Here is a 17,625-nt window from a genome sequence, read left to right as displayed (position 1 = left end):
AACCTTTCAAGCACAGCATTATTTTGCTAGCCCTGCATCTTATCTCCTGTTAGCCATCTTCCCTTTGGGCTCCATGCGGCCCAAAGATCCAAAAGCCAGGAAGCCAAGCCGGGCCAAGAGAGAAACGGCCAAAAGGGCCGAATCCCCTGGCTCAGAGGTTTATCTATCCTTTTCCAGACCCCTCCCAAAAATGGGAGGTCTTGCAGGTAGTTACACCTATTATCCGGTTCCCAAAACTCCTCCCAGATATGGGTGGGTCTTGGGGTACACCACAGCATCCTAGTGAAATTCATTGTTTTGGGAGAAGTAGTTGCCACAATACTAATGTCAATGCTCTTGGCTGCAAAGTTATTGGCCCTCCAGCATCACCAAAGCATCAACACAATCGCTCCCTTGGGGTATTTTGGGGGGCAAAGGGGGGCTCACTCGTCAGTTCAAAAGCTTACTCCTGGCTCTGAGCTCAGGTATCACATCTGGTAGATTTGGGAACCACATAGGATGTCAGGTTTCAAACCCTGGTTGACCCATGCAAGGCAAGGGTCAAAGTACCTTCTGTACTATCTCTCAAGCCCTTTACCCCTATGTTTGGGGGCTTGGGAGCCACATCTGGTGGTGCTCAGGGGCTACTACTAGCTTTATGCTCAGAAATTACTCCTAGCAGACAGACTCAAAGGATCATATGGGATACCAGGGTTTGAACTTGGGTTGGCCACATGCAAGGCAAATGCTCTCCTCACTGTGCTATCACTATGGACCCCTCTGTCACCTGTATTTTGATGTCACTTCTAATTCTTCTCTGTAACTCCACCCTGGATTTAGGTGTAGCTACCTGAGACCCACCCATTTCTGGGAGGGGTCTTGGGAACCAGATATTATGTGTGACCTTACCTGCAAGACCCTGCCCATTCCTGGGAGGGGTCTTGGAAAAGGTAGATAAGCCTTTGAGCCAGGGGATTAGGGCTCTGCCCTGCTGGGCTCTCCGGCTTTTGGGTCTTTGGCCTTTTGGTCTTTGACCAGCATGGAGGTCAAAGGAAAGATGGCTGAAAGGAGTTAAGATGCAGGGCTAAGAATAGCAATGCTTGAAAAGTTATAAGACAGGCCACACACATGTGGTGAATAGGGATGAATAAAGTTGATGCTTCCTGATGCCTGTTTCTGGATGAGTCTGATTTCGCCGTTCACCTGGGCCTGGAACTGGCCGGCTGGATGGGGGTTGCGGAGCCACGTGGCTTGGGATGGCATCCACTTCCATCCAGCCCCATCGTTAATTATTTGACACAACACTTCTCATCTTTCCCAACCCCTTCCTTACTTCCCCATGAGACTTGGTAACCTCAGCTCTAGCTTCAAAGTCCAAGGGTTTGTGATCATAGGACTGTGCCACTTCCCTTGCTTTGTTTCTTTGTTTCATGTATGAGTGACATCATTCTGTACTTGACCCTCCTTTGGATCCTTCCTATCTCCACCCAACTCATGCAAACTCCCAAGTTTCAATCTTCTCATAGCTGAGTAGGGTTAACTTGTGGATATAGACCTCTTGTTTCTCCATTTCTCTGTCTCTCCATGGCCGGGTTGTTTCCACATCCTGATGAGAGTGAAGAGAGCTTCAGAATGGAAGTCATATATCTGCATAGCTAAACTCACTCCTTGATCTGCATGAGCTCATGTGTCTTCTTTAGGTTTCTGAAGTAATCAGGTTTCTTATTTCTCATCCTGAAATGAACTGGGACATCTCTGTCCTTTTTTGGTGAGTGAACTAGCCCAAAGACCCATATGTGGGTCTTCCTGATCTTCTGAGGTGGGGGAAGCCCTTTACTTAGGCCCATCATTGCCTGAAGAGAGATAGCATATCTCAGCCTCTATCTACTCAGACTGGACCTCACTCCAGAGGTGGACTGAAGACTCAGCAGCAAGCTGTCTGGGCATCAGAGTGAACTGCAAGGAAAGAACTGAAGATACAGGACAAAGGTTTTGAGTCAATTAGTTGATAAGACACATTGTGCCTTTACTTGATGATGGGCTATCAAAGTGACAATTAAAACTGGGTAACAAAGAAAAGGGAATATCATTTTCATTTTACTAAGGGATGGCCTGGTAATATTGAGGTTAAAATAAAACTTTTCTGGGAGTGGAGCAATAGTACAGATGGTAGGTCACTTGTCTAGCATGCTGCTGACCAGGGTTTGATACCCATCACCACATATGGCTCCCCAAGCATTAGGAATAAGCTCTGAGCACTGCCAGGTGTGCCACCCTCTAAATCAGTGATGGCGAACCTATGGCACATGTGCCAGCGGTGGCACATGAAGGCCTTGCAGCTGGCACATGGGAAGGTCCGCAATTAATAAATGTATAAAATTTATAAAGAGTTTTTAGATACTAAAATCTTGTTATTAAGGTTTAATTGACGTGCTGGCACTTCGAGGAAATTCTTTGGTTTTGTGCGGCAGTTAGCCATCACTGATCTAAATTAACCCTCAAAAGAGAGAAGCTTAAAACTTTTCCTAGTTTTATCATAAAGTTTGGACGCATTCTTAAAGTACCCCAAGAAAATAGCAAAAACATTAAATTTCCTAATTAGTAGAGGTCGAGTTAGTGAAGAGAAGCTAATAAAAAAAAATCAATTCAATGAAAGGCAAGAAAGGAGAAAAAGCAAAGGAATAAAGGAGAGCAAATTGAAAATAGGGGGAAAATAATAAATCCAGATATGTCCTAATGTGCTCGAAAGATAGGAGAGTTGAATGGTTGCGTCCATATTGAGATTAGGATGGGGATGTGACCCAGTGGTGGAATATTTGTCTTTCATGACATGTTCCTGCATTCCATTTCCAGAAATATGGGTGCACGCACATGCATACGTGCACACACACACACTACCGAGAGACAGTTCAATATTGGTCTTTGTGTATGGCTTCTTGAAAGCAGCATTATGTGTCTTCACTAAAAGGCAATATGAAAGGAATACATTTTTAGAAAAATCTACCTACTCAATTCTCACTCGACGAACCACTTTCAGAGGCTCATGGTGGAGACTGAGAGAGCCAGTGGTCAGCATGGGGCCGAGGAAGCAGAGGGAGCAGGGACAGTTCAGCCAGCATCTCAGGCCCCACACTATGGAAAGCAGAAGGCTCATATCTGGTCACACAACTGAGAAAGCCTGGAAAGAGGCGATCTAGTGGGTGGAAGGGACAAGACACCAAAGGAGTCTTTCATGGCTACCAAGAAAGTGATTCTTTTATTCACTCTTCTTTTTTTTTCCAGAATAAAAATATGGAACGCTTCACGAATTTGCATGTCATCCTTGCGCAGAGGCCGTGCTAATCTTCTCTGTATCGTTCCAATTTTAGTATATGTGCTGCTGAAGCGAGTACTTATTCACTCTTCTTACTCACCCAATATTTAATTACTTAATCCAATACTAGATTACATAAACTCCCTCTCCTGCCAATTTGATTAATACTCAATAATTGATTATTAATCTGTATCAATAACTGATAATACTTGACACTCAATACTCACTTAGACAAATTCCCTCTCTTGACACATTAAACACCAGGTTTTTAATCTTTTCAGTTTTGAGGAATATTTATATAAATAAATACTTATAAATAAATATAATTTTTTGGTACTATTAAAATGATATCAAGATCTTGGGGTAGCCAAATTTCTCCTTCTTTAATCCACTGAAAGTTTGAGCAAGTGTAGCAAGTCAGCCCCTGAAGAGGTTGACTGATGGTGGGATGGAGAATGAGGCCCTTTTCTTCCAGCTCGGAACACGCGTCTGCCACCCTGTCTAGCCCCCGGTTCTGAGGTGAAACGGCGGGTAAACAGCTCGCAGACAATCAGGCTCGTGGAAATATTTGCTTTATTCGGATGGACAAAACTGAAGTCCAAAGACTCAGATTCAGTTCCAGCCAGCCAAAAAAAAAAGGCCCAAAAGTGAGACTTTGTTACAAGAAACAAAAACCTGGGCCTCTTCAAAGACTTATTAAAAGTCTAAATTGGAAAAGGAGGAGAAAAAAGACTATTGAAAATGGACTGATTTTCTGAGAATGACCTTTGGCTTGAATTTGGATTTCAACTTTGGAAATTTCGGACTGAACTTTTAGTTTAAATCACTTGGAACTCTGAACATCCAAAAGCACCCTGTGAAGATGTGGGCCATAAGCTGCTTCCAAAGTGCGCCCGGAGGGGAAAAAAGGCAGCGGTAAAGTCCATCCAGCATCAAAGAAGCGGCGAAAAGCTCCAAGCGGCGGCTCGGCTGGGCTGGTCTGGGCTGGGCTCGGCTGGGCTCAGCTTGGCTCGGAAAAGCGAAAAACCTGGAATCCATCCTCCAGGTCACAAAGGTAAAACAGCAAGCGAACCGGCAGCGGAACCTGCAACCTCATGGTCTACAGAACCGTCTACGGGGCCTGAAACTGAAAGGAAGCCACGTGGTGAGATCAGCGTGGGACAAACCAGCAAGTTTACAAAAGCCACGTGGTGAAATCAGCGTGGGACAAATTAATCATTTTTAGTATAGGAACTAAACGGGTAGTCTTATATTTTACTCATAGTTGGTGATGGGATAAGTTTTAGTTAGATAGTGGTTAAAAAATAAAAATAAAAGGGAGGTAATACAGTTCAGCCCATTTAAACATCTGATTTCTAACCACCTGCATCTTTGTCTTAGTCATTTTCTTTATAATTTAAATGTGTTTTGTTGTCTTTCATAGTTAATATTTTCAATTGCAAAATGTTTTACTGTGTATTTTAATGTACTTAGCCTGTTTTTAAAATGTATGGTATGCATGTATGCTGTAGTACTTGTGTATAAAAAAGGTTTATAAGAACACAAAGTTCCCCCAATATAGTTTAAAAGTATAGGAACATGAAAGTTCCGGAATAGTGCTTGATAAAAAAGCATTAATAGAATTTTAGGTTACAGGTGTATAGTATATTTTGCAAAAATGTTATGTTTTTAAAAGGGCTGGTATATTAATTTTCACTTTATTACGTTGCTGCATGAAAATATTAACCCACCTTTGGCTAAAGGTGGAGTCAAAATTACAAAAGGCTCTTTTTATATTTCAAAAAAGGAGGAAATGTAGGGTACCTATCTGAGACTCACCCATTTCTGGGAGGGGTCTTGGGAACCGGATAATAGGTGTGACCTTACCTGCAAAGCCCGGCCCATTCCTGGGAGGGGTCTTGGAATAGGTAGATAAACCCGGAAGCCAGGGGATTAAGGGTCTTTGCCTTTTGGCCCTGCTGGGCGCTCTGAGGAAGATGGCTGAAAGAGTTTAGACGCAGGATAGCCTGGAATGGCTGAATGCTTAAAAGGTTATAAGATAGGCCACACACACATGGTGGCTAGGGCATGAATACAGCTGATGGTTCCTAATGCCTGCCTGTGAGTGAGTCTTGATTACGCCGATCACCTGGGCCTGGAACCTGCTGGTTCATGGGGGTTGCTGAGCCACGTGGCCTGGGATGGCAGAAAGAGATCCATCGCCATCCATTGCCATCCAGCTCCATCCTTAATTATTTAACACAACATCTGGCGCCCGAAAAGGGACCTGAATCCTGGACCCAAGAAAACAGCAAATATGGTGAGATTTCTGCTCTTCTGTTTGATTTTGGCTCTTTTCAGATGGAGTCAGCCCAAAGTGTTTAACCACGTAAAGCAATGTTCAAAGATGGCCGTAACCCCTTCTAGGGAAAGAAGGGCAACTGAAAGAAGGGAGGTGGAAGCTTGCATCACCTCCAGCCTAGGCCAAGGCCCAGAACTGAAAGAGGATAAGACGCAGGGCAAGCCTAGAATGGCTGTATGCTTGAAAGGTTATGAGATAGGCCACACACATGTGGTGGCTAGGGCCTAAATAAAGATGATTCTTCCTGAAGCCTGCCTGTGAGTGAGTGATTTCGCGTTTCACCTGGGCCTGGAACTCGCCGGTTCATGGGGTTGCTGAGCCACGTGGCCTGGGATGGCAAAAAGAAATCCACCGCCATCCAGCCTCATCTTTAATTATGTAATGCAAGAAGCAAGGACACAGTTTAGAGAACAGTTGCTCTTCAGAGAAGTGCTCAAACTCAAACACACACACATACACACGCACACACACTCCATTGTTACTCCCATCCCCCATTCTTCCTTCGTAACCTTACCTGCTAGTAAGACCTGCCCATTTCTGGGAGGGGTCTTTGGGAGGTATGAAGAGGTTTGCTTAGGGGCACGAAGGAGATTTATTGGGAGATTGGGAGAGATTTGGGAAGAAAGAAGGAGCAGGAGAGGAGATGGCAGAGAGAAGATGCAGGGCAAGCTGAAGGGAGAGAGCATGCTTAAATATGGCAGAAGCCACACCTGTTGGGCTAGGGCCTTGAATAAAGCTGATGTCTCCTGAAACCAGACTGATGTGAGTCTTCCTCGCCACCACCCTGAACCCTCACACCCACCTGAAGGGGTTGCAGACACGTGGCCTGGGCTAGAGGAAAAAGGCCTCACCCTCCATCATTCACCTCCATCCAGCCCCATCCAGGGCTGTTATTCTACACTCCATATCCCATTTACACTGCTGCTTCACTTCCAATCTAGAGAAGGTTTACAGTAGACTTGACACCAGGTGAAAACAAAGAACAGCAAATGACCAGCATCTGCTCTCAGTGTGATCACGTGTGGCCAAGTGTCTTCTTGTTTGCCTGCAGAGGGCATTCCTGGTGGGCAAGGCTATGCTAGGCAAATTCACCCACTGGTTCTCATTAGCAGCTGCTCAGTCTCTAGTCGCCACTATGTTTGGTTCTCTGACTCTGTATCTTGCTGTGTCACCAAGAAAGGCCAGAAAAGGAATTGCAAATTCTCCCTAGGGCTTTGGGTGATATTAAATCACTAGGCTTTGGGCAGGGACCTTATCCTATCCCTGCAGGCTCTCAAAAGTCACTCAGCAAAGGCAGCCACGAACCCACTCCACTGTTTTCAAATCTTCACAAAATAGACCTCTATATCCATTGCTTTTCTCATCCCCAGCCAGACAACTGGTCGATCTGACCTCAGAGGCAGGTTCTGGCCCCGAGGGAAAGAAATTAATTAGGCTAGGAAGCTTGTTCAAAGTAGGAGGCACAGTTTCTTCTTGCATCTCTGCAGACATTCCAAAAAACAATTCCTGCACGTTAAAAATCGTGCACCCATTTGGAATAATTGAAAGTGAAATGTGAGAGGCCTTGTGTTTCACTAATCCGTTTACAATGGTATAAATCGCTTCTCAGAGCCAACTGCCCAACGGCTGCTTGATTTAATAACTTAAATGCTGAAGTGCCCTGGGAGGGCAAGGACACAATTCTAAGCATCCCCTCCACCACTTGGGATGGTCCCAACTTTCTCCCCTGGCCTGTGGTAGCCTGGCTGTGGTCCAGCCAGCTGGCCTCCTCCCTGCACGAGTGGCCTACTGCCCATCCTGAGCCAAGGAGACCAAGGACTTGAGGATATGTCCTGGTCTGCTCCCACCATGGACAGCTCCCTCACTCCCGTGTTGATTGGTGAAGTTGATACAGTGACTCTGTCCCAAGAGCAGGAAGGGGAAGCCTGGAATTGTGGGGGCGTTGTCCGCCAAAAGAATCACTGTGCTGGTGCTCGCTTTGGCAGCACATATACTAAGATTGGAACTACACAAAGAAGATTAGCATGGTCCCTGCGCAAGGATGACACACAAATTCGTGAAGCGTTCCATATTAAAAAAAAAAAAAAAAGAATCACTATGCTGTAGTGATAATTAGTGGGGGAGGACATTTGACCTCGTGGACAACTCGGGTTCAATCCCTGATATCTCATAGAGTTCTTTGAGCCTGCCAGAAGTGATTTTTGAGCTCAGAGCCAGGAACAACCCTTAAACACCTCTAGGTGTGGTCCTAAAACAAAACAAAAAGAATCTACAGAAATGGTTGGACAACCCAAATCATTTTTGGAAATGGAAATTGGGGAGAGGGGAAAGGCAGCCCCTAGGATCAGAGACTCAACCCGACTTCTCCACCCTTAGCTCTGCACTGCTGATGGGGAAAGTACAGCTCCGCTCAGTGGCCTCAGTGTGAAGGCCTAATAAGAGGGTGATAGCAGGAGAAGGAGAGTGAAGGCTTCTCTCAGATGTGCCAAAGGATCCCTATACATTTCCAAAGCACTTAGATCCTCTCCTATTGTCCAGTGATTTCTCCAACCTACTTTTATGGCCACTTCTTTGCCTCTGTTCACTCTGGGCTCTAATTCGCATCCAGCTTCTGGGATCCATTCGGCTTCTGGTTCTTCTCTGCAGTTGGGACATAAGACCACCACAGCCACTTTTCTCTCCTTCCTTCTGCCAGAAATAGCCTCCTTATCCTGGCCTGGCCACAGTCTCCCCTTTTCTCTCCTCATGTATAACTGCAATTTAAGGAGATCATTTGACCAGGACAGCTGGTAGTTTTCCACCTGTCCACCTCATTTAATGCCCCTTCTTAGTGTTACCATCATGTGCCATGCAGAGGTTTGCTATACACCTGCAGAGGCTCAAATATAATGGTACCAGCTGCTGAGGAAAGAAAATTCTGTTACAGCCAGACAAGGGGGAAGAGGTAATATTAGAGATAAGAAGTAAGACTAGAGACAAGAGGTCAGGTTTGAATCTGCCTCTATCATGTCAGTGAGGTAGGAGGAGAGTTATGAATTTGGAAATCAAACAAATACAGTCAAAAGTGGTGCTCTTTGAATCAAGATGATTGATGGGTTTTGAATCAGTCCCACATAAGGTGGATTTTGTTTGTTTACTTGGGGGCCACACCAAGAATGCTCAAAGCTTACTGTTGGTTGAGTGCTCAGTGAGCATTTCTGGTGGGTCTCAAAGACCTCTATGTGATGTTGGGAATCGAACTCAGAGCTGATGCTTGCAAGGTCAGAGCCTTAACTCCTGTCCTCTCTCCTCAGTTCCACAGCAGCATAACCATTTTCCTTATTGTGAGACTTCTTGCTGTAGAATAGATTCTAAAGAGAATATTCGACTTCCAGTCTTTCAATTCCATGAATGGCTGGCTGATTTTCCTGGAGGTGGGACTGACTCAGAATATAAGTGATAAGTTCACCTTCTCCCATTCAGAAAAATCAGCTTTATTGCAAAAGAATTATGGGCTAAAATTAGAGACAGCTTACTGATCGGGAAAAATTTTTTTTCACTCAACACATCAGATAAAGGTTTTATGTTGTATGAAGAATATATAAAGTACACACAAAGGTTAATTGCACAAAACCTAAAAAATCCCATCAAAAATGGGGAGAGAAAATGAAGAGACACTTCTCTGAGGAAGACCAACAGATGGTCAACAGGCACATGAAAAAATTCTTATCAACACTTATGATTAGGGAAATCCAAATCAAGACAACAATGAGATATCATCTTACACTGTTAAGAATGGCATATATCAAAAATAGTAGGGACAATATCTGTTGGCGGGGATATGATGAGAAAGAAACTCTTTTTTTTTAAATAATATCTTTATTTAAGCAACATGATTACAAACATGTTTTTAGTTGAGTTTCAGTTATAAAAAGAACATCACCCTTCACCAGTGCAACCTTCCCACCAATGCCCCCATCCTCCTCCTCCCCCACCCCATGCCAACATTTGAGACAGGCATTCTATTTCTCTCACTCACTACCATTGCATGATAGCTGTTAGTATAGTTATTTCTCTAATTGCACTCACTACTTGGTAGTAAGCTTTGTATCATGGGCCTGTTCTTCTAGACCTCATCTCTATTGTCTCTGGGTATTATTACAATACTGTCTTTATTTTTTCTTAAGTACCACAGATGAGTGAGACTATTTTGTGTCTATCTCTCTCCCTCTGACTTATTTCACTTAATATAATAGTTTCCATGTCCATCCATGTATAGGAAAATGTCATGATTTCATTTATCCTGACTGCTGCGTAGTATTCCATTGTGTATATATGTACCACAGTGTTTTAGCTACTCATCTTTTGTCGGGCATCTGGGTTGTTTCCAGATTCTGTCTATTGTAAATAGCACTGCAATGAATATAGGTGTTCAGAAGGTATTTTTCTATTGTGTTTTTGTGTTCCTAGAGTATATCCCTACAAGTGGTGAGAAAGGTACTCTTATCTACTGCTGGTGGGAATGCTGCCTGGTTCAATCCCTATGGAAAACAGTTTAGAGGATTCTCAATAAACTTAAAATTGAGCTGCCACATGACCTAGAAATCCCTCTTTTGGTTATCTATCTCCAGGACAGAAAAGTATTCATCCAAAAGTATATATGCACATCTCTATTCATTGCAATACTCAGTACAATAGCCAAGACTGGAATCAACCTAGATGTCCAACAAGAGAGAAGTGGATCATGAAGATTATATATATATATGATTATATATATATATGTATATATATATATATATATACACACACACACAATGAAATACTATATAGATGTAAGGAACTGGAAGATATTATGTTAAATAAGGTAAGCCAGAAGAAGAAAGATAAATACAGAATGATATCATTTATATGTGGTAATAAGAATAACTGCATGAAAAATGCAATGATCTAAATGGGAGTTGTCTTGCACACCCTTGGCCCCAGAGTATAATGAGAAGAAGAAAAGAAACTGAGTAGAAGAGAAGAAACACAAATATGAAAGGATGGAGGCCAACTGCCAAGAGGTCTTAGGTATATTGGTAGTGTTAAAAAAGACACAACTAAATATCCAAGCCAAAGGCAACAACAATGGAATCAAGAGACCCAAACTTTAACAATCTAAACTTAAAATGGGCCCATTATACAGTCAGCTAGGGGGCAAAGGAGGTGGTATGGGTTGTACTTTGGGAACATTGGTGGAGAGAGGTCAACACTGGTGGTAGGATTGGCCCTGATTCATTGCATGTCTGAAAACAACTCTGCAGGACTTTGTAAATCACATGGTTTTAATAAAATTAAAATTAATTAAAATTTAAAAAAATCAGCTGTCAATGCTTCAACCAGTTTTGGGAAATTTCTGATCTGCATTTTCAGTCTTATGCCACTACACTTTAATTTACTTTTGACCTGTTCAGTTTTAATGCTTGTTTGCTTGAGTTTTGACCACACTAGAATGTTTTCAGTGTTTACTCTTGGCTCTGTGGTCAGGGGTCACTGTTAGTGGTGCCAGGGAATCATTTAGGGTACTAGGGATGACTTTCATTTGGCTGTGTGCATAACCAGAGAGTGCTTTGTCCAGTGTACCAGCTCTCAGCCTGGACTTAATCATTCTTTTCTCTTCCCCTAGAGAGTAAACACAGGAGTGGATGTCTGTTTGTGGCTCATTGGTCACCAGACACAGAGCCCGTTTCAAACAAGTGTTGCTCATAAACTCATGAAGTCACTTAGCCAGAGCTCCAGAGCAGCTCTTTCCTTCCTGTTGCAAATGATGGCATTTTGAGGATGACAGTCCTGCCCCCCTTCTGGCCCCAGCATCTGGTGCCTTGGTTGAGGGTCTCCCACTTCTGTTTTTCAGACTTCTGTTCCCCACTGGTCTAGCTCGGGGGCATTGGGAGAGAAGGGGGGAAGCCGTGAGTATTTTGTAAATGATTGATATTCTTTATATCTACTATATTTTAGTTAAATGTTGTCAGATGTGATTTGTAGAATTGTTTTTAATAGGGTTTTAGGCAGATGGTGTTTCCACCTCCAGTTCCACTACCCCATTATTTCATCTCTCTACATGTGATCCCAGGTTCCCTCCCATCCTCCAAACTGAATTCTTGACAAATACTCTTTTGTCTGCTTAGTTTGGGACCATACCTGGGGATGCTCAGGACTTACTCCTGGCTCTTCACTCAGGGATTACTCCTGGCATACTTAGGTGACCTTATGGAATGGTTCCCAGAGACTGAATATGGGTTGGCCATGTGTAAGGCAAGCACCATGCTTGCTATGGTAGCTACAGTTTCCAGTTGAATTATTGTTTGGTCCCAGGTTTTCAGTTGTGTTGTCTCTAATGGTTTAGAGGATACAGATCCCACAGTTCTGTAACAGAGATGAGTCCAAAGCCTCTGCGTTTTGCCCATCTGCTACTTCCAGATTCATCTTTCTTCCCCTCTACATCTCCCCTCTCTGTGATAGAGAGCCAATAGTCTAACCGTCTTTGAAATCTTACGCTCCCTAGACATTCTATGAACCACAGATTAGTGAGAACATTCGGTATTTGTCTGGGTCCTTCTGACTATGTAAACTAGATTGCTTTCATGTTAACTAAGATAGTAATAATTATTTGCTGCTGACTTGAAATCAAATTGGATAGATTTGATTTGAGAAACATGCACATCACTCATACCGTATGCCAGGCAGTATGGTCACATTCATAAAAGTAAGCATTGTTACTATTATTATTACTGAATCTTTTTTTTTTAATGGGAGAGATCTGGGCACCTAGACATTATGTAATTTGTCTGAAATCATACAGCCAGTCACGGGCAGAGAAGACTCTGAATAAGAATTGTGACTCTGGTCCTCAGTGCTCTGTAAAACTAAAAAAAAGATGACGAATGATGTTCAAACTCAGCAGTGTAGATAATTGTTGTTCTTACATCTTGGCTGTGGGTTTTGTTTTCTTTCTTCTCTGTGCTTATATCTTTCTCATGACAAGTAGCAAACTCCGATCAGATGGTCATGTGATATGGAGCCATAAGTAACTTTCTTCATAAAGTGCTATGTCATAAACATGTCTCTATGCCATTCCAGGCCATCAGAAGTGTCTCTAAGGGACACGAGGGTGCTCAGTCAAAGGAGGAGTGGAAGGCATTTCTTCCCCCAACTTCCTATTTCCCTAACCTCTTCTTTTGAGATGTTAATCTCACCTAAAGAATCAGACCTGCCCTTACCTGGGATGGGGCGGGCTATTTTGAATAAAGAACAAAAGAGTGCCTGGGGGGAGATGAGAAAGCAGCAGCAAAAGACAGACAGAAGAAAGCTTAACAGAGAAGCAGCAGAGAGCTCATTAGGAGAAGAGATGAGTTAGGCAGACATGGAGGACAGAGCCATGGAATAAAAGCAAGCTGACTCTAATGAAACTTTGACTGCTTGTGAGTTATTTCTTTACTATTATCCTGTATCTTCAGAATTGCCAGCTGAAGGGGCTAGAGGCACAGTGCAGTGCCAGGGACAGCCTCACCCAGCACGTGTACTTTATACTTTATTTTTATATTTTAATCAACAGAGGAGTTAGGGCAAGTTCAGCCACTGGGCTGAGAACTCTGTTTGCCCAAGTATTCCCTTCACTGTCTGGCCCTTGGTCAGAGCCTGACCTCACCCACCTCCAGCAGGCCCCCATAGCCTGGGCAGAGACACTTCTAGCTATGAGTAGAAGGTATCTTGGCAACTGAGCTGAGCTTCCACCTGTCCAGCAGGCCCATTAGTCCAGTCTGCAGGAAGGTTCATCTCCTCAGATGAGAGCTTTCATCTATAACTCTGCCCTTTTGTTCTTCCTCCATGTGTTGGCCCAGTTGGTCAATGAGAGTCAGCTTCCATCCTCCAGTGCATTTAGGACTGAAATTGTTCTCCCCAGCTGATGACCAGGAAAAAGCGGGTCCCAGGCCTATGACAAGAGACACTTTATTTCATTCCAATAATGCTTATATAGGACAAGAAGAACTGGGCTACATGCAGGGTGATAGGGCCAGGGATATAAAAACATACAAAAGAAAGTCAGCCAGGGGGACATGAGGCAGCAAGAAGTTTAGCATAAACATTGGGGTGGAAGGGAGCATCCTGATTGAGTTTGAGAATGGCCACAAGGTCAACAGATTCTCATTAATCCGAACTCTCTGTGATGATGGAGGGATGGTTTGGGGTCAAGCCTGAGAGCATCCACAAATAATGGAAAGATGGCACCCCTCTTTCTGCTGTTTTTCCCCATCTCTGGAGTGTGTCTCTGAAGCTTTCTTGCTTCAAGGAGAATCCTTGGGACAGTTGTTCTATGGGGTTCCAAGCAGTTTGGGAATAGCATCAGAGGGGTTTCCAACACTCTTGATCAGAATATGCTTTAGGAGAGAGATGCCATACTTATGCATGCCCTGTCAACTGCCATATTCTGGCACAGAGTATCCATTCATCTGCCTTCAAAATGGGTTTGTCCATGAAAGTATAGCCCTGGGAGTTGGTGCTTGGAAGTCTGCATTGGTGCTGGGCAGCTGACATGCCCATGACCTTCTAGTGAGCACTCTTCCAACTCACAGATGAGATACAAGCATGAGACGCTGAGTTTATAATCTCTGGGATGTGATTGGTGTTTCTGGCACAGAAGATTCTAGAAGCTGCAATCTGATCTGCTGCTCCTATTCATTATTTTCAGCATCTTCTGTTTAAAAAGCCCATAACCTGGCTTTCTGAGCACCAATAGAATCCCATGATCTGTTGAGCCTGGAATGGGAAACTCGGGTGTGACTTCCCTTCTCCAGATCTTTGTGGTCCTATAGAATTGTTGGGATATATGTAAAAGGGCAATATATACTTCCCATGCTCTGGAAAGTGTAGGGATGAACTATTCTGGAACTAGTTCGACTCTTCTTCCTTCACTCTACATTACTGTTGAAGGTAAGTTATTTTATGGTTTGCACTTTGCTTCCATGTTAAATTGAAAACTGTTATTTTCCCTTTTGGTTTTTCAGCCACATGAAACAGAATTCAGGAGTGGCTCCTGGTCATTCTTGAGGGACCACATGCAGTGCTTGGGATCAAGTCATTTAAGGAAAGTACTGCTTTACTAACTAATTCCTGTACTATCTCTCAGACACAGTATTTTTTTAATACTCTTGTTTATTTTTGTTTGGGGGCCACACCCAGAGACCCAGAGGTATGCGGGTTACTTCTGACTCTTCCCTCACTAAACACTCCTGGCAGGCTCAGGGGACCATAAGGATGCTGGGGGACCCAATCTGAGATATTTGTGTGTGAAGAAAATGCCCTCCCTACTCTATTATAGCTCCAATCCATATTTTTAATTCTTTACATAACTAATTTTCTCCTTCTTTAAAGTGTCAAATCTCTTAACAATCAAGAAGTTGGTGACTCTATAAAATAAATGTGTGTTCCTAAGAAAATTTATAATGGAGATTCTGAGACAATAAATCGTGAACATACAGTTAGGTGAGAGATTGTAATTACTTGCTATGGATAAACTGTAAGAAAATGTTCATAATTAACTTAGATGATGTTACTATTATGTCCTTCATGAGACTAAACTATCTTATTAAATTATTTAAAACAAAACTAAATAATCATAAGACATGTCAAAATATGAGTACTTTTCACTAAATAGTTTTATGTGTGAAAATCATGAATAATAGATCAATCCTTTCACACAATTTAGATGAAATTTTAAGTTATATTGTAATACATCAAAGTCACCACCCTGGCTTTATATGTTTTCTCAGGAACCAGGTTACATACATTTACCTGAACTTGTTCTTTTCTATTATTTGGACAGGGTGGAAGGGGACAGGGCATTGCTGGGAATTATACTTAGGTCCTCACACATACAAGGTAAGTAAGTGCATTACCACTGGGCCATAAAACTGTCTTTCTGCTGCTTTTACTTTTTCTGAAAAAAAAAATCTTTTTTTTCAATCATTTTTTGGCTTGTCAAACCTGGCATTTCTCTCAGTTTATTCCTGGCTCTGTACTTGGGGGCATCACTCCTGGGAAGACCCTGGAGACCATGCAGGGGTCTCAAACTCAATTTACCTGGGGGCTGCAGGGGGCAAAGTCGGGGTGATCCTTGAGTGCAAAGTCAGTAGTAAGCCTTGAACACTGAGGGGTGTGACCCAAACAACTAAAACAAAACAAAACAAAAAAAGATTCCTCTAGGGCAGGGCCACAAAATGTTGTAAGGAGGGCCGTTTGTGGCCCGAGAGTTTGAGACCCCTGCATGGGATGTTGGGGATCAAACTCCAGTTGACCTCATGCAACATGAATCCCCTTCCCACTGTGCATTAGCTTTTGGGGAGGGGGGATTGGGCCACATCCGGTGATGCTCAGGGATTACTCCTGGCTATGGGCTCAGAAATTGCTTGGGGGACCAAATGGGACGCCGGGAAATCAAACCACAGTCCGTCCTAGGTCAGCCACATGCAAGCCCTACCGCTGCACCACAGCTCCGGCCCCATGAGCTATTTCTTTGACCCCTGCATGTCGCTTAAAAATAAATCTCAGCAAGTCTCACTTGATGCTCACAATTCTGGGGCTGCTAATAAACCAGTGAAGCTGTTCAGCTTTGGCCCAGAAGACTCTACAATGACATTTTTTAGACTTTCTCAGATTAGTATTTTTCTTAGTTTTTATTTCCCTCAGAGTGTAAGACCTTTTTCTCCTTTCCTGATTAAGCTAAGAAAGAATGCTTGTCTCAAATACAGACAAGGGGTGGGAGAGGAGGGAGATGGGGGCACTGGTGGTGGGAATTTTGCTCTGCTGAAGGAGGGTGTTCTTTTTATGACTGAAACCCAACTACAATCATGTTTGTAATCCTGGTGTTTAAATAAAGCTATCATTTTTAAAAAACAAATTTAATTTTTCTTAAATTTTGTTTGGGGCTCACACCGGCAATGGTCAGATTCCTGGCTCTGCACTCAGGGATCACTCCTGAAGAAGTAGTGACCTAGGGAGCTGAAGTAATAAATAGCACAATGGATAGGGTGTTTGCTTTGCACGCGTCTGACCTGGGTTTAATCCCTAGCATCCCATCTGATCCTCTGAGCCTTCCAGGAGTGATTTCTGAGTGCAGAGCCATGAGTAACCCCTGAGTGCCACTGTGTGTGATCCAACCCCTCAAAAAATAATTCAACAGCACTAAGAAACTAAGCTCAATTCAGTGACATGGTCAAACATCAGTTGAACTTTAATTTTCTCAGTTGATAGCATTTTCCTTGCAGAGAGGCCCAGAAAGAGGGCCAAGAATGACAGAAATGGGCCCCCAGGCCCATGAGTTCGCCTGGGGGCTGGTTCTACTTTGGGGAGGTCCCTTGCTGGGTATTCCTTCCCCACAGAGGATCTATGCTTGTTGGCCATCCTGGGACCTGCAATCCAGAAACACAGAAGGGAGTCTTGGGGTTTGGCTGCACAAGTGACCCAATGCCCCAAACTCAAGATTAGATGATTGCAAACATGTGCAACCTGGTCTTTGTAGAGGAAGACCTGAGGTGACTTTTTAGCTATCACCAAGGTTATCAAGGGCATTTCACAAACTATGATCCCGTTCTTTGATTTCCCTGCATAAATAGATGCAAAACTATTTATTTGCATTTTCTGGCACTATAATCTAGGAGTAAATAAAAGGACAAAATGGTGCATATGGGTTTTGAGTGTAAGAAAAGTTTGTTAACACTGAATTTGTTAACACATGCATACCATCTCCTGGACTTAGCCTTGGACAGCTAAAGAAATATAGTCTCAGCTCTTTGTTTTTTTTTTTTAACTGAGAAAATGTCGCTGAAATCTGGAAAGTAGGAAAGGACTCTAGGAAGGTGACTTTTTACATTTCATTTGCCTTCAAGGACAAGATGGGTGCTTCTTTTACTTCAAATGCCTAATTTTTGCTTGTACTTTTATTTTTGCCACACCCTGCATTGCTCAGGGGTTACTC

The 17,625-nt window shown here is 43.2% G+C and overlaps 2 non-coding genes across 2 annotated transcripts; one reads left to right on the top strand and one right to left on the bottom strand.

Annotated features, from left to right (window-relative positions):
- Positions 1–3,264: 3,264 nt before the first annotated feature.
- On the bottom strand, positions 3,265–3,371 carry LOC126026663 (U6 spliceosomal RNA). The gene has a single exon (XR_007501887.1). It is a non-coding gene; the product is annotated as a U6 spliceosomal RNA (small nuclear RNA).
- A 4,231-nt stretch (positions 3,372–7,602) lies between these two features.
- LOC126026758 (U6 spliceosomal RNA) lies at positions 7,603–7,709 on the top strand. The gene has a single exon (XR_007501978.1). It is a non-coding gene; the product is annotated as a U6 spliceosomal RNA (small nuclear RNA).
- Positions 7,710–17,625: the final 9,916 nt, after the last annotated feature.

Source organism: Suncus etruscus, chromosome 13 (assembly GCF_024139225.1).
Source record: "Suncus etruscus isolate mSunEtr1 chromosome 13, mSunEtr1.pri.cur, whole genome shotgun sequence".
NCBI lineage: Eukaryota > Metazoa > Chordata > Mammalia > Eulipotyphla > Soricidae > Suncus > Suncus etruscus.
Note: the sequence above shows the minus strand (reverse complement) of the source record. Positions and strands in the feature narration are given on the sequence as shown.